Source organism: Macaca fascicularis, chromosome 17 (genome assembly GCF_037993035.2).
Source record: "Macaca fascicularis isolate 582-1 chromosome 17, T2T-MFA8v1.1".
Lineage (NCBI taxonomy): Eukaryota > Metazoa > Chordata > Mammalia > Primates > Cercopithecidae > Macaca > Macaca fascicularis.
In genome coordinates, this window is record NC_088391.1 from 23217501 (window position 1) to 23234506 (window position 17006).

Below are 17006 nucleotides of genomic sequence, written 5' to 3' on the forward strand. Positions count from 1 at the left end.
TTTAGTGGTCCTGGTTCCCAGAGAGGAAATGCTTTCACCAGAGGACACAGCAGGAATCTTACTAAACTATAAGCTGAAGCTGACTCTTGGGCACTTTGAGATCTTTGTGCTAAGGGACCGATAGGCAAGAAGGGGATGCTTCCTGGCATCAGTAGGACATTGGGCTACTGTTACACAGTGGAGACAGGGAAGAATATATATGGCACCTACATTATCTATTTAGGTGCCTCTTGTTATTCCTTTGCCCAAGTTTGACAATAGTAGACAAGTGCAAAAGCCATAATCAGAGAAGGACATGGTGACTGAGAGCTCAGATCCCACAAGATAAGGGTCTGGTTCATGCTACCAGGCAAGACAAATAAACCCATGGAGTTTCTAGGTGAGTTTAGGGAGCATATAGAATGGAGAGTAGAGAAGGGAGAATGTGATCCCAAGACTGGCTGCAGTGGCTAGAAGTGTATTTCATTCCACTAAACCTCAATAATGTTCACTGAGAATCAGATGCCCCAGCATCCTAACTAAGCTGCCTCCAGAATTTATACAAAGCAGTGGATTCAAAGGATGGACTCTGGTGAGATGCTGCCCTATTCAATACTAAAAGTCTTACTCCTCAAGAGGCTGAGAGTGTTGCAAACAGATAGTTTTGGCTTTCAGGCTTCTTTGGAAATTGTCTCATCTCAAGAGCTGCTGTGCCTTCTTGGGGCAGCTAGCATCCAATGTGGGGGGCATAAAGACTTGTCTCCTCGTTTTGAAACTTGGTATATTCTAAAAAGTCATTCTAGCTTCAGAACTCCGTGTGGGATTGGCTGAGGTGTTTGTTGAGACCACAGTTGCAGCCTAATTTCTCCCTTTTCCTAGCACTCTTATCTTCCCATCTTCAGGTGTTGATCAAGAACACCTCTAATAACTTCTTCCATGCAAAACCACTCCTCACTCTCTGGTTCCCTGGGCATCCACCTGCAACAGTACTATTAAAATATATAAAACAGCAAAATGAAATAGAAGATCAGATACAAGGTAAGGCTACTCTAGTTATGATGATCAGATAAGTCTCCTCTAAGGAGCTGATATTTGAGCTGAGATGTGAATGATGAGAAAGATCACAGAAAGATCTGGGGGAGTAGCATGTACCATTCCAGACAGAGAGAAATATGAAGGCACTGAGGTGACAATGAGCTTAACATGTTCCAGAAAATGAAAGAAGTTCAATGTAACTCAGGCAAGACAAATGAGAACGAGGCTGATGGAAACAGTGGCCAGATCATGGAATTTGAACTTTATTCTAAATGCAATAAGGAGTTACTAGAAGTAATTAAATATACCACTTTGACTTACAGGAGTAATAAATGACTTACAGGAGTTTGAAGAGTAGAATAAAGACAATCATTATAGTTATTATATATATTGTTATGAGACTATGTAATAGTCTCACCCCAAGAAAGAGACGGGGTGTTTTGAACTAGGGTGGTGATGGCGACAGGTGGTTGACTTTTGGTATTTATTTTGGAGGTGAATTCAAAAGGATTTGTGATGCATTACAATGTAGGACCATGAAAAGAGAATAATTAAAGATGACCCCTAGGTTAGGCCTGAGCAAGGAGTAGTACCACTAGTAGAGAAAGAAAAGAGGAGCATATTTGGAAACAGAGGATCTAAAGCTACCTAAGGACAGGGTACAAAGTTTCCAGAGAAAAAGAACAGATTAGAGAGTTAGATTACCTTTTTAATTAAGTAGTGAACTCAACTCTGTTAACCCCTTCAGTCTCTCTTTGTCTCAGTTTCTCTGCTTTCCATTCTTTCCTAGGCCACAATGAGATCTGATAGACCTCAACATCTATAATTATAAGCTGGTTTACGTTTCTCAGAGATGCTGCATTTTCAGCAGTCTCTCAGGTGACACTGAGGCTGTGGTCTGAGGACATTTTGTGTAGCAAGGTTCCACTGAAAATAACATCGTTGGGTCAGACAGACCTGACTTTGAATTGTTTCCCAGCCAATTATTAATTGTGTAATATTGGAGAAGTTTAAATCTTCTCTGAGTTTAATTTCTTGTAAAAATAGGAATAATATACCTGCCTCATAAAGTTACCATGAGAATTAAATGATGTCATGTCTCTAAAGCATAAAGCAAATAACCCAGCTCCTTACTCACAATGGGATTAACTAATTTAGTGTCCCTCCCTCCCACCCTCAAACAAACTATATGTTTACAGATTATATTAGAATCTTAAAAAATCATTGCAAGACCTTAGGCATCCAGAGAATTAGCATGTATAGTTTTGACTATTGCCAAGTAATTCCAATGGTCCACATAATGTAACAATTTGAAGGTGCACATTGGAATCCTATATACTGAGAAAAGGCTGGTTTGCAGGAGTGAGTAACTTACCTGGGGTATAGCCTACCCAATAACAAGCATCCTCATCTCAGGCTGACTTGATGGTTCTTAGCTCACCTTTCCATCTGCATGCCTTTTGTGAAACAATAAAACCTCTGTATCTTATGGAAAATGTCTCTGCTAAACAAAGGAACAAACAGAAAAACAAAAACTAAACTAAAACCAATTAGCAAATTGTGTTGGCATAGAAGTGAAAAAAAAGTTAAAAAAAAAAAAAAACAAAGAAACAGATGATATACAGAAAAACAGGAGTTTGGGATAAATAATGGAGTGGGAATGCCACATTGGCAGCAGCTTGGATCCATGCTATGAATGCTTTTACCATGTGCTCTACAAGGAAATAAAGAAAGCTAATTCACAAACGGTTTCAATAAGTTTTCCAGACAGAATTTGTATTATTAGCCTTATAAATGAGTCTAGCCCTCTATAGAATTCTAAAGGTCTTAAGGGGTTAATTATAAGTTTTTAGTAATACTTGACTGAACTTTATGGGAAAATTCTGTGCTATAATGGTATCTGTGATTTGGGGAATGTGTACATGTCTCAGGGTGTCTCTCTTAAGAATTTCAGGGTCTCTTGTAATTATTTTAATATTACCACATTGTTCTTGTTGTGTAGCAGATTGCAAAATGCTTATTATTAAACCATCATGGCAGTAATCACATTGTAAAGAAATAACTTGCATATTTAATTTCCTGTTTTACAATGAGGCTATAGCATTTGCCAGTAAATATTCAATACCATTGTACACAAGCACCATGCTACAAGGTACTTGGACAAACAAGACTCACCTGAGGAAGGGAAAATACTGGCTCCATGATGGAAATGTAACCTTGAGACTTGGGAGGGTAAATTATCTTGGGCCAATAACAGTGTTACCTATGACTGGCAGAAGGTCATAATACTGGTGCATTTTAACAGCTGTTAGTCCCCCAGTAGTCATCTAGGGAGACAAAAGAGAGAAATCACTTATTTTGATACTAAAAGCACAGAGCTAGCTCTAAAGTATCTGACATATCCTAATCCTGATCAGCAAATCTCAGCACTTTTGCTTGGTTTGAAATCACTTAATTTTGACTGGATACTCCCTGTAGTAGGTAAGACTAACACATCCAACGATAGATGTATTTCTACAAAAAATGATTTTTATACTCTCATTCATGAAACACGCAGTCTCATTTTCCCAAGGCTCTAAGCAGTGTCAACGCGGTGTTCCTTTCGTTTCAACTCTGAAGTCCTTGTAGGAATAACGATCTCACATTCCTTTGTTGTTTAAAGAGGATGAATTCCATGGACAATCCTCAGATGAATTAATTAGATGAACTCTGGTATTTTCTGGGGCAGGTTAAGGGGAGTGAACCACAAGATTGATAAAATTCAACTGGATGCCAACTCCTTTGTATTATTTTCTGGCACCCTTATTTAAAATGCAAATACCCAGAGACGGTAGTACATTAAAGAGCATTAAGGAGTAAATACATGGGTGGTGAGGAAGAGAACCCAATGTCTTCAACAAAATTCCATAGGAAGGGTCCCTACCTTTTACTTGGTTCAATGGGATTTGAAATAAGTTCGAATTTGAGATCTGCTACTCTTTAGCTCCTTGCAGCAATTAAACTCCCATAGTCTCAGTTTCCCATGAAAGTAAAACAGTGATAATAGTAACAGCATAATAGCATTGAAGGGAGGAATTGATTAGATGACATATGCAAAAGACACAGAACAGAGCTTGGCAGATGGAAAAAATTTACCAAAAGTTTATTTTTCTCTTTTGATAAAAAGTACTTGAATATCATATTACATTTTCTCACCCTACTTCATTAGGACAACACCAGTGGATAGGCACCCCCGCTCAGGAGACCAGGAAATCTCCCCTAATAGGACTTCCAAGTGAATTATTGAACAGTGAAGTTATTCAAAAATTATTGAATCACTGAAAAGAATTCCAAGAATCAGTGGTATTCTGTGGAAGTTATTAGGAGTAAGATAGGGACTCTTCCTATGGAATTTTGTTGAAGACATTGGGTTCTCTTCCTCACCACCCATATATTATTATTATTATTATTATTATTATTGAGATGGAGACTCGCTCTGTAGTCACCCAGGCTGGAATGCAGTGGCACGATCTTAGCTCACTACAACCTCTGCCTCCCGGGTTCAAGCAATTCTCCAGCCTCAGTCTCCCAAGTAGCTGGAATTATGGGTGCACACCACCATGCCCAGCTAATTTTTGTATATTTTTAGTAGAGACAGGGTTTCACCATGTTGGCTAGGCTGGTCTTGAACTCCTGACCTCAGGTGATCCGCCCACCTTGGCCTCCCAAAGTGTTGGGATTACAGGCGTGAGCCACCTTGCCAAACCATATTATTTACTTGGTTCAGATTTGTTATACTAAGTAATTCAGAGGTTTCTTCAAGAGAAGAAATGTAGAGGATAATGTTAATAAATTAACAATTATCAGACTCATTATTGAGCAGGACTGGAGTAGCAACAGAAGGAAGTCTATTTCTAATGTCCTATTCTGAAGATGTATCTCATTTCTTCCTTTTTAGAATGCTTAAAAAGTTATTCTATCACAAAGCAAAACATAGTCCTACCATATGATTTACCAGTTGTATTCCCAGGTATTTGCTAAAATGAGTATAAAACTTATTTTCACACAAAAACCTACATACAAATGTTTATGGTAGCCAAAGGGGATCAGACTATGTCAGCCCCAAATATGCCACTTTGGCATAAGTGTTATTTTGGGCTCAAGGCAATTATAGGAGGAATTCTCTGACATCTCTCTTTCTGCCTAAAGCATGGCATAAATTTCCCTTTGTGAAGGCATCCTCCCTCTGCTCTCCCATGCCAGGAGGCAGTAAACAACTCTCATCACAGGAGACAGAAAGCTGGCATGAGATGTGTCTGCATAAGCAAACCTTACTAAAATAACTCTTATCCTCCATTAGTTTCCCCCATATATTTACCTTTCTGTAATTTAATGTCCCTAGAAACTCAAACTGCTTTCCTTTGTTTTGTCACTTCTCCACACTTTATCACCCTTTGTTAAAGTAGTATATAAGTACTTGGTCTAACCACGTCTTTGGGTTTTCACTTATTTTCTGTGAAGCTCCTTTGTGCATGCAAAATGAACCTTTTCTCCTATTAATCAGTCCTTTGTTCGTTTAATTTGCAAGCCTCTTTCATTGAACCTAAGAAGGCAAAGAAAACTTTTTTCTCCTACTCTACATAACTTTATTCATAATTACCCAAACTGAAGGCAACCAATGTGTTTGTTGTTCAATGGGGAAATGGATAAACAAATGATGACATATTCATATAATAAACTATCATTCAATGATAAAAATAAATCAGCTATCAAGCCTCAAAAAGACATGAAGGAAACCTAGATCATATTGCAAGTAAAATAAACCAATCTAGAAGGCTATATACTATATGATTCCAACTATATGACATTCTGGAAAAGACAAATTTATAGAGAGTAAAAAGATCAGAAGTTGTTGTGGGTTTGATGGGGGATGGAGAAGGGGAGAGGAGGGATTTTTAGGGCAGGGACACTATTTTGTATAAAATTGTAATGGTAGATAGATGATATTATGCATTTGTCAAAACTCATAGAACTGTACAACACACAGAGTTAATCTTAATGTAAACTATAGACTTTAGTTAACAATAATGTATCAATATTGCTTCATTAATTGTACCACACAAATGCAAGATGTTAATAATCAGAAAACTGGGAATAACGGAGGGTAGATTGGAGAGAAGGTATATGGAAACTCTCTGTACTTTCTGCTCTTAAAAAAATCTATTAATTAAAAAGTCATTTAAGGATACCTCATGCTTTATATGGCTTATTAAAATACAACAGATATAGGTAGAGAGAAAAGAGGGAATAAGAAGACTGTAAAGCAAAGGGAGAGGCAGAAATATGTAAGAATTATAAGATAAAGAAAATGAATTTGTGGCACCAGAAAAAAAAATTAGAAATTTAGAGAACCATCTTTTCTTTCTTTTTTTTTTTTCCTCTTTTCTTCCTTTGTTCCTTTTTAGGGAAGTGGAGTAGGAATGGGGACTGTAGCAAACTTAGAATGTGGAATAAGTTAATGGCATTGGAATTTTTAAAATAGTTTGTGCACTTTTCCTGAAAGCATGCATTCTACTTATTTCTGATGGAAGGCTAGAGTGTCTGGCATGGTATATACTTATGAGATGATTAAGCAAAAGATGGTTTCTGGCGGAGGTTGTGTGAAGTAGTATAATGTGACACTAGAAAAGTCATGTGGCTGAACAATTGGGAACTTGCTCTCCGTTTGAACTCCAAGAATAAACAGGCCTTACTAGGAGTACTGGAAATCAGAGGTAATGGTGGTACAAGGCCTAGAGTAAGGCGAAGGGGCATAAAGTAGATGACAGTATGTTCCCCAAATTAACTTTTCTTTTATATCGAGATATAACATATATATAGGAGAGTGCATGAATCTTAAATGTACAACTTGTTGAATTTTTATTTATGCATAGACCCATGGATCCACAAACCAGTTCAAGATACAAAATATTTCCAGTACCTTAGAAAGCTTCCTTTTGCTCCTTCCCAGTCAATATTCCTGCCCTTAGAGGCAATCATTCTGATTTGTCACTAAAAGTAAATTTTGCCTGTAAATCTCATATAAATGGAATTGCACTACACGCACAACATTTGTGTCCAGCTTTTTTTACCCAACGTATGTCTGTAAGAGTCTATATTGTTTCATGTAATGACAGTGGCTTTCTAAAATTGGTATTCATACACTTTATTGTATGAAATACCACAGTTTATCCATTTTATTGCTGATGATCATTTGGGTTGTTTCCAGTATTTTTGCTTTAATGAATAAACTTGCTATGAACATTCTTTTATATGTCTTTTGGTGGATATACACATGTATTTCTCTTGTGTCTTTACCAAGAAGTGGGCGTGCTGTGTCACAGGATAGGCACATAGATATTGCCAAACATTTTTCCAAAGCACTTTTACAATTTAAATTTCATAGCAACATATGAGGATTCCAGTTGCTCCATATCTTCAGCAACTTTTGCTAGTACTTGTCTTTTAAATTTAGTCATTACAGTGAGTGTAGAGTAGTAACCATTCTGGTTTTAGTTTGTATTTGCCCAAAGGGTAATAACATTGAGCATTTTTCCTGTTTAATTATTGTTCATTCGGATATCCACTTTTGCTAAGTTCTTACTCAAGTATTTTGCCAATTATTGAACTTGGATTTACTTCTTATTATTAATCTGTGGGAGTTTTTCATATATTCTAAATAGAAGCCCTTTGTCAGATATGGCAACTATCTTTCAGTCTGTGGCTTGCCTTTTCACTCTCTTAATGTATCTTTTGATTAATAGAAGTTCTTAATTTTGATGAAATTTAATTTATCAATTTTTTGTTTTAAAAACAGTGCTTTTCTTAAACTGCTTCGGTCTTTTCTTATTCCAAGTTTTTAAACATATTATTCTCTTTTCTTTTTCTCAGCAACATTTATTGAAAATTCCAGTCTTTTCTCCCTAACTGAAGTGGTGTTTTTGTTGTATATCAGATGACTGTATATAACTGGGTCCTTCTCTGCATTCTACTTTGTCTTATTGCCATATTTGTCTATCTTTATGCCAGTATCACACTGACTCAATTACAAAGCTTTATAAAAGCATTTGTAGCTTATCTTGGTGATTCTAGATAGTTTGCATTATCATACACATTTTAGAATCAGTTCTAAGTAAACTCTTCTTTACAATTTTGTACTACTAAGTTATAGCTGGCATACTCTCTAATTTTTTATATTTTTTTAGTCAAAATTACATAGGTACATAATTTAAATAGTCAAATAGCACTATAAACCTTTAAATGAAAAAAGTAGTCCTTTACTCCTAAATCTCATTTCAAGAAGCAAGCTTTTCAAGTCTTTTAGCATTCTTCTGGTATTTAATTTAATATTTCTCAACAATATACTTATAATTTTATTTCTTGATTTTCAGCTTTAGATGATGTCTACTATGGAGCATAATTCAATTCTCTTACATTTTCTCAACATAAATCGCTTTTGTTAGGTCAATATTTGTTAGTTATATTATTATTATTATTTCCATGTAAATATTTTTCGCAGAATTCTTTTTTTTTTTTTTTTTTGAGATGGAGTTTTGCTCTTGTTACCTAAGCTGGAGTGCAATGGCACGATCTCAGCTCACTGCAACCTCCACCTCCCGGGTTCAAGTGATTCTCCTGGCTCAGCCTCCCAAGTAGCTGGGATTACAGGTGTGTGCCACCATGCCTAGCTAATTTTGTATTTTTAGTAGAGATGGGGTTTCACCATATCGGTCAGGCTTGTCTTGAACGCCTGACCTCAAGTGATCCACCTACCTTGGCCTCTAAAAGTGCTGGGATTATAGGCATGAGCCACTGCAGTCGGCCTTCACAGCATTCTTCTATACCTTTTGTTTTCCCTAGAGATAATAATCACCTCCTTGCCCACATTCATTTTGTTTTATATGGTTTACTACTATTACTTCATTCTTGAACTCTGCCAAAACTGTTTCCTTTGAATATATTAAATTACATTAGGAAACCTATCACATTTTTTTTTTTCTTGAAAATATCTCTCTCATAGCCCTCTATTCCCCCTCAAGTCTCGACTGACTGATCCCTAGGTCTACAATGAGAGTTAGATGTTGCCAAAGAATCTGCCTTCATGTGTTAATTTATTTGTGCTGCTTTAACAGAATACCACAGACTGGGTAATTTATAAGCAATAGAAATTTATTTCTCACAGTTATGGAGGCTAGGAAGTCCAAGATCAAGGCACCGGCAGGTTTTGTGTGTGGTGAGAGCCTCTTTCTGCTTCCAAGATGGTGCCTGTTGCTGCATTTTCTGGAGGGGAGGAATGTTGTGTCCTTACCTGATGCAAGGGCAAAAGAGGGAACTCACTCTCTCCAGCCCTTTCATACAGGTCCTAATCCCATCCATGAAGGCTCTGCCCTCATGAAATAATCACCTCGTAAAGGCCACACTTCTTAATACTATCACATTGGCAATTAAGTTTCAATATACAAATCTGGGGGGACATATCAGACCATAGCATTTTATTACCATTTTTGGGATTCCCTTCTCCTCTTGTGTGGGACTCCTTAATTCCAGCATCCCACATCTTCCTCTTTTTTGATTTCACCCTTTGTTTTGATGGAGCACATTTTGTAGTAGCTTCTTAGCAACGAGTTCATAGGAGATAAGTGTTTTGAGAACTTGCTGCCTTTGTTTTAGTCTTGTAATTAATTGATCATTTGACTAGGTGGTGAGATGGAAAGTTATTTCTCTTTCGGATTTTGAAGGCATTTCTCCATTATCTTCTAGCTTCTGATAATACCTTGTTATTTTGCAGTTGTAATAACATAATGCAATCAATGTTAGTTTGATTCCTCATACTTGTCAGTTTTTCACTCCCAAGAAGGTTTTAGAAATTCTTTGTCCTTCAGCTTCTAAAATGTCCTGACTATAGGAACCAATATGGATCTTTGCTCATGCTTTGTTCTGAGCATTTTGTGGATCCTTCAATGTTTTTTAATCCTGATACACTTTCAAATTATTTTTAAAATAATTTCTATGTCCCTGGGTTTTTGTTAAATCTCTCTTAAGATTCCATCAAAATGATGTTGAACCTCTAAATCAATTAAATTTTTAATCTTTCTATTTTCTATCTCTTGAACTATCAGACTTTCTACTTGATTTACTAAACTTTATCTTCCATTCCTTCTATTAAAATGTTCATTTCTGCTTTTGTTCCCTTGATTTCCAAGAGTTTGTTTTTGTTCACAAAATATTGCTTTTTTTATAGCCTCCTGTTCTTGTTTTGTGGATGCTATTTCTTTTTTATTTCTCTGACAATTATGAGGATTAGTTATGTTTTGATTGATGGTTTCTTAGTGTTTTACTCAATGCCTTTTTCCTTAAATTTCTTTTTTTCTCTTTTTTGTTTGTTTTGGTTTGGTTTATGTCTTGTATACCATAGGTCTTTCTCATACTATTATTGGCTGTGTGCTTATTTATGGTTAAGATACAAAAATAGGCTGCTTATAACCCCTTAATGAGTATGGATGGGCCTTGTTGAGAAGTGAGCTCTAACATAATATCTAGCTGAAGTATTTTCTTAGAGGAAACCCAGCTTTAGTATCTGCAGACCTTTTTGCTGGGTCAGTTTCCCTGGATATGCATCTTCCTTTTTCATGCCTGAGGGTTATGACTTCCTGCCAGCATTTCTAGGGCTGAGTGGCAAAGGGGGCTGTGGTGGGGGTGGGGAGGGCTCACCTTTCAGAAATTTCACATTTGGCGTGTTCTCCCTGTTTTCAGTATAGTTCTTCTGTACTATGTGTAGTGAGATGAAGCTAGAGTTTCTCTGGTTCAGTCTTTCCAGGAAACGAACATACCTTTTGTTTTCTTTCAAGTGGGGAAAAGAGGCAGTTCTTTGCCTGAGCAGTGCGGGAAGAGATCTTTGGGGATAATTGTTTCTTATATGAATTTTCAATCAAATTTCTGGCTTCTAGCCTCACTTGAGACCCCCACTTTCAGAGGTAGTTGATACCCCAAATACTAAGGCTTTTTGTGGCTTTGTAATATGCATCTACTTATGTCTGGACGTACCTTGGAGGTTTCCCCAACCCATAGCTCTTCCAGGATTTTTCTAGTTTCCTAAGTCAGCGATCTCTCACCCATCTGATTTCTGATTTTCAACTTTTTATAGTCATTTATTTTCCTCTTTTCTTTGTACTTGTGGATTTATATGTTTTAATACCTTTACTGCTTTCCCTGTGAAGTTTCTGGAGAAAAAATACTTGTGTTCAATCTGCATTTTAACTGGAAGCTAGTTTTTTAATGTTTAAGAATTTAAAATCAGCTCTTGCCCAAAAATAGAGTGACCAGCTCTTGATAAAAAGTCTTTGAAACAGAAATAAGAATTGCCACTTTTTCTGTTGTTGTTCTAATGGCTGATTGACAAGAAAAGTGCCCCTTGTTAACATGTTCTTTTCAGGAATAAAATGGGAGCCAAGAAATGAATCACAGCCAAGGAGACATTTTGGGATTGGTTTTCTGGTCATATTTGGAATCAAAGCTGGGCACAATGGCTCGTGCCTATAGTCCCAGCTACTTGGGAGGCTGAGGCAGAAGGATCAGGGAGTTTGAAACTGGAGTTTGAACCTGCAAAGAACTACGATCTGCACTCCAATCTGGACGACAGAATGAGCTCCTGTCTAAAAATAATGATTTTTTAAAGAATAGAATAAAATCCCCACAAAGAGATGGCAATATTATTATATTATGAAACGGCTAATCTAGATTTGCTGGCTTGATTATTACAGGACAAGTACAAAAGAAATAATAAGATTATTGAATAATCTTATTGAATACATGATTTTTATTTAGAAATTACTTTATTCATTTGATGCAAATATTAGAGATCTAATTTGGGATATCAATGGGACATTCAGATTTTATTTACCAGATATGTTTTAAATATATGAGCATATTTAAATATTCTCTACTTGCACTTTTAGTCTTCATAGAATCATTTCCATATTTTACCAAAAAATAGTTGTTTGTGTTATAACCAGTCATAAGGGGTAACTCTGGATATTCAAAATAATACACATTTGTTAAGAAACTTCACATGAGTTTGTTTTAATGATTTCTTTTTCCATGTTGCTTTGTGGAGCTAGAAAATTGGGCTGTATTTTTTTTAAGGACAAAATAAATCCTAGATGGGAGTAGTTTAGTGATACACTGCTCACATGCCATTCTTAGTGACTTGTACAGCCTTATTTGAAATGACTATTTCATTAACCTCCATTATTATGAATAAAGATGTGTTTCACATCAATAGTGGATAGTCTGCTAAAGCTAGATATAGATGCTGTTATAATCAATATTATGTAGCCAAAAAAAGTGTCAGATAGGAAGAAAACATGGGAAAGTATGTTTCAGAGTAGCAAATGAATAGGGGCAGATATAAAATTCTCTAAGGAGACTTCAGAAATTTTGAGATTTTTTTCAGAGTATCCAAATACATGGAGCATTTAAAAGTGAAAAATGTGGACAGTAGCTGAATGAAAAATATTTCAGACATGTGAGGCTGTATGCAGGAGTTTTGAGGGAGAATAGGGAATAAAGAATTTATGCTCAATTGGAAGCAATTTTGGAGACACATGAAGAGTGTTGAGTGAGATAGGGAAAACTACACACCAAAAATGTCTTGAGTGTTGTAAATATAGTGAGTTTTTCGGTGAATGGCAGCTGAAGTTGTGGCAGAAAAACTGAAAAGGTGTTGTAGAATTTAGAGTTTCGAACTGATGTGATGCTTATAAAGCCATGACCCATGTGGTCCAGTCCCAAAGTAGTGTCACTTTTGCAAAAACACAGCACAAATAAACAACTCAAGCTTTAACATGGTTCCCAAAAATGGTTGAGGAGGTTCAAGTACGTGACCCATTGCATTTGTTACTTAAGTAATTTTCCTTTCTAATCTACAGCACCCAGCTCTCACATTGTTATATGTCCAGATCTATAGGCTAGTCTTTTTTGTTTTTTTTTTGAGACGGAGTCTAGCTCTGTCGTCCAGGCTGGAGTGCAGTGGCCGGATCTCAGCTCACTGCAAGCTCCGCCTCCCGGGTTCACGCCATTCTCCTGTCTCAGCCTCCCGAGTAGTTGGGACTACAGGCGCCCGCCACCGCGCCCGGCTAGTTTTTTGTATTTTTTAGTAGAGACGGGGTTTCACCGTGTTAGCCAGGATGGTCTCGATCTCCTGACCTCGTGATCCGCCCGTCTCGGCCTCCCAAAGTGCTGGGATTACAGGCTTGAGCCACCGCGCCCGGCCTTAGGCTAGTCTTTATCAAGCAAGTTGTCTAACAAATGAGAATAGAACTTGTTTTCAGGGATATTATTAGTAGCTTTTGTGAGAGAGACATTGGTATAGGTATGTTCAAGTAGCTTCTAGATTATAGAAGACTTTCTGCTAGATATCATTTTCTTTGCATTAACCAATTATAAGGGAAAGGTAAGTCACTTATACCTTTTGTCCATCATGTAAATACTGGAGAATTCTATCAGTTGCCATGGTGTGTCTTTTGTCTTTGTGATAGAAGCTTTACTGTCACGACTAGAGATGTTACAGAAAAAGCTATGATCTCTGAATTATTATCTTCCTGGAGAGGAGACTAGCTAGAGGCTTAAAGAAAGTGCTTTTTTTTTTTTTTTTTTTTTTTTTTTGAGACAGAGTCTTGCTCTGTCACCCAGGCTGGAGTGCAATGGCACAATCTCAGCTCACTGCAATCTCCGCCTCCTGGGTTCACACCATTCTCCTGCCTCAGCCTCCCGAGTAGCTGGGACCACAGGTGCTCACCACCATGCCCAGCTAATTTTTTGTATTTTTAGTGAGACAGGGTTTCACTGTGCTAGCCTGGATGGTCTCGACCTCCTGACCTCGTGATCCGCCCGCCTCAGCCTCCCAAAGTGCTGGGACTACAGGCGTGAGAAAAAGTGCTTTTTAAAGGAGCAACAGGTCCTTGTTATGTATGCCCATGTGAACACCAATCCTATGGGAAAAAATTAGCGTGTTGTACTTTTTAGCAATAAGGTGCCTACTTTTGCTAATGAAATGGTCAAGATCTGTACTAAAAACGTATGATTGGAAAAAGCCTGCAAAAAAATAGTACATTTGAAACAAACCAATTAATTGAATTTAGTCTAAGCTAATTTTATTATTAATGAATGACAATTGTGAGAAACATTCAAATTTCTTCATTGCAACATACTAAAGGACAGATTCATTTCTTTTTTTTATTTTTTATTTTTTATACTTTAAGTTCTGGGATACATATGCAGAACGTGCAGGTTTGTTACGTAGGTATACACGTGCCATGGTGGTTTGCGGCACCCATCAACCCCTCATCTACATTAAGTATTTCTCCTAATGCTATCCCTCCCCTAACTCCCCAGCCCCAACAGGCCCCTCTGTGTGATGTTCCCCTCCCTGTGTCCATGTATTCTCATTGTTCAACTCCTGCTTATGAGTGAGAACATGTGGTGTTTGGTTTTCTGTTCCTGTGTTAGTTTGCTGAGAATGATGGTTTCCAGCTTCATTCATGTCCCTGCAAAGTACACGAACTCATTCTTTTTTATGGTTGCATAGTATTCCATGGTGTATATGTGCCACATTTTCTTTATCCAGTCTATCATTGATGGGCATTTGGCTGGTTCCAAGTCTCTGCTATTGTGAATAGTGCTGCAATAAACATAAGTGTCTTTATAGCAGAATGATTTATAATCCTTTGGGCATACATCCAGTATTGGGATTGCTGGGTCAAATGGTATTTCTGGTTCCAGATCCTTGAGAAATCGCCACACTGTCTTCTACAACAGATGCTGGAGAGGATGTGGAGAAACAGGAATGCTTTTACACTGCTGGTGGGAGTGTAAATTAGTTCATTTCATTTTATATTAAAAATATTTTCTCAGGCCAGGCACAGTGGCTCACACCTATAATCCCAGTCCTTTGGGAGGCTGAGATGGGCAGATCATGAGGTCAGGAGATCAAGACCATCCTGGCTAACACGGTGAAACCCCCTCTCTACTAAAAACACAAAAAATTAGCCAGGCATGGTGGCACGCACCAATAGTCACAGCTACTCGGGAGGCAGGGGCAGGAGAATCGCTTGAACCCAGGAGGCAGAAGTTGCAGTGAGCCGAGATCGTGCCACTGCACTCCAGCCTGGGTGACAGAATGAGACTCCATCTGAAAAAAAAACAAAACAAAACCTCAAACCCAATTCGATAAAGTCACTCATGATTAAAACATAACATTTTGCTGAAAATTTCACATCAAAAATTATCCTTTGTTTTAATTTTTTACCCTTAAGAAATCCTGGAGTAGGTTTATGATGCTTTATCAAATCAAATCAGAAGAATGAATATTCATTAAGCACATATGATGTGCCAGGTTTTGCCTTAAGTCCTACAGAGTGAACAAAGAAGGTTCCTGGTTTCTTAAAATCTAGTAGAGAAAAAATTTTAAGAGCTGAAAGTTAAAACAATATCCTGAGATGAAAGTAATACTTTAAGAAAACAGTGGAAAAGGACATTCAAGTCCAATTATGAATACAAGTCAGACATTAAAATTCCTTTGGGAATCAGTAGATCAGCTATTTGGCTAAAGAACAAGGTATGAGAAAATGGTAGGGGGGAAAGTCTGGAAAGATAAATTGGGTTAAAATTATGGGCTTTAGAGGCCAGGCTAAGGTCTTAGAACTTGATTTTGTAGGGAACCCTTGAACATTTTTAATTCTAAACGTAAGTGAAGAAGTGGCGAAATCAGAGCAGCACATTGTGGAAATGATAGTTTCAGCTGTGTGTAGGCTGGACAGAGAAACTACCGAGATGGATGAAAAGGCTACTTCCATTTTTCAGATGGCTCAGGTCACTTTATGGACACCGGATAGACTCCCCCTCCTCCAGAAAATTTAGTTCCTGTGTCTAGACTGATGATGTCACACACACACACACACACACACACACACTACTCTCATGATGAGACTTTCTAAGGAAATCACAGTGAACTCCCAAGAAGGTCCAAAAATGGATTGAGAGAGCAGGGACAGGTCACTGGCTTGGAGTTTTATGACCATTAGGGCACAGGGCCGGGGTGAGGGTTCCCTCACATGTGCTGATTTGAACTTCCCATGGGTGCCAAGGGAGGGAGCACCCAGGCTTTTTTTATCAGCTTACTAATATATGGGACAAAAGGAGAAGGGGAATGATGTAAATTGAAAGCTATCAGCAATCAAACATCAAAAGGGGAGCCAGGTGCTTTATTACACAAATGCAGGGTGGTAAGAGTGCTCTTGTGCTAACTTAGGGTACTACATTAATATTATCAATAAGTTATAAGCCTCTACCTGATAGAACCTGCTCTGTGGGAGGAAGCTCTCTAGAAGAAGGGATTTTCATGAACATGGGGACATATAACATTTATTTTACAGGCCCATTGAGGACCTTTGGAATGTCAAAGAGGTAGTCTCTAAGGCTTTGAAATAAATATCCCAGCAACTCTTGACCTTTTGTTCACTGCATTTCCTTTCATAAAAATTCTAATCTATTACTTATGTTTGGAAGAAAGCATTTTTAAAATATGCAAAGCTAGATGGAGATTGTTTGCATTTGGGACCAGAGTTATCATTTTTTTTTTTTTGCTCAATCAACCCATCAGTTTTGTTTTGAGACTCAGTTACATATTCTCAATTTATATGTGTAGAGAGAATCATCTAGATGATTTGTTTAAAATGTCTATCCTTGTCCTCAACCCCAGGGACTCTGGCTAAGAATTCTTAGGCAGTGCTCAGGAATGTGCATTATGACAGGTGTTTCTGATGCAGGAGATTACATGCTTCACTTGAGTAACCTTGCCTCACCATGTACTCAGCACTGCACCAGGTATCGTAAAGGCTGCAGGCAAAGTCTAGCACAATCACAACCAACAAGAAGTTGACTGGTTTGCTGTCTCTTTCCCTACTTAACCAATCTTT

General features: G+C 37.6%; 1 protein-coding gene and 1 long non-coding RNA gene across 4 annotated transcripts in view; one reads left to right on the top strand and one right to left on the bottom strand.

The window, feature by feature from the left end:
• Positions 1 to 17006, top strand: part of LACC1 (laccase domain containing 1) — a 145781-nt gene that overhangs the window by 63192 nt on the left and 65583 nt on the right. Inside the window, exon 8 of one of the 3 annotated variants that reach the window (XR_012426904.1) lies at positions 1 to 2549. This exon is cut by the window's left edge and continues 431 nt beyond it. The exons of the other annotated variants lie outside the window; for them this stretch is intronic. The gene's annotated coding sequence lies outside the window, so the exon portion shown is untranslated. Of the gene's footprint in view, positions 2550 to 17006 lie in introns of those variants that run through there. 3 annotated transcript variants of the gene reach the window in all.
• Positions 14245 to 17006, bottom strand: part of LOC102116201 (uncharacterized) — a 176331-nt gene continuing 173569 nt past the window's right edge. Inside the window, exon 7 of the long non-coding RNA XR_006693745.2 lies at positions 14245 to 15220. This is a non-coding gene — a long non-coding RNA (uncharacterized lncRNA). The remainder of the gene's footprint in view (positions 15221 to 17006) is intronic.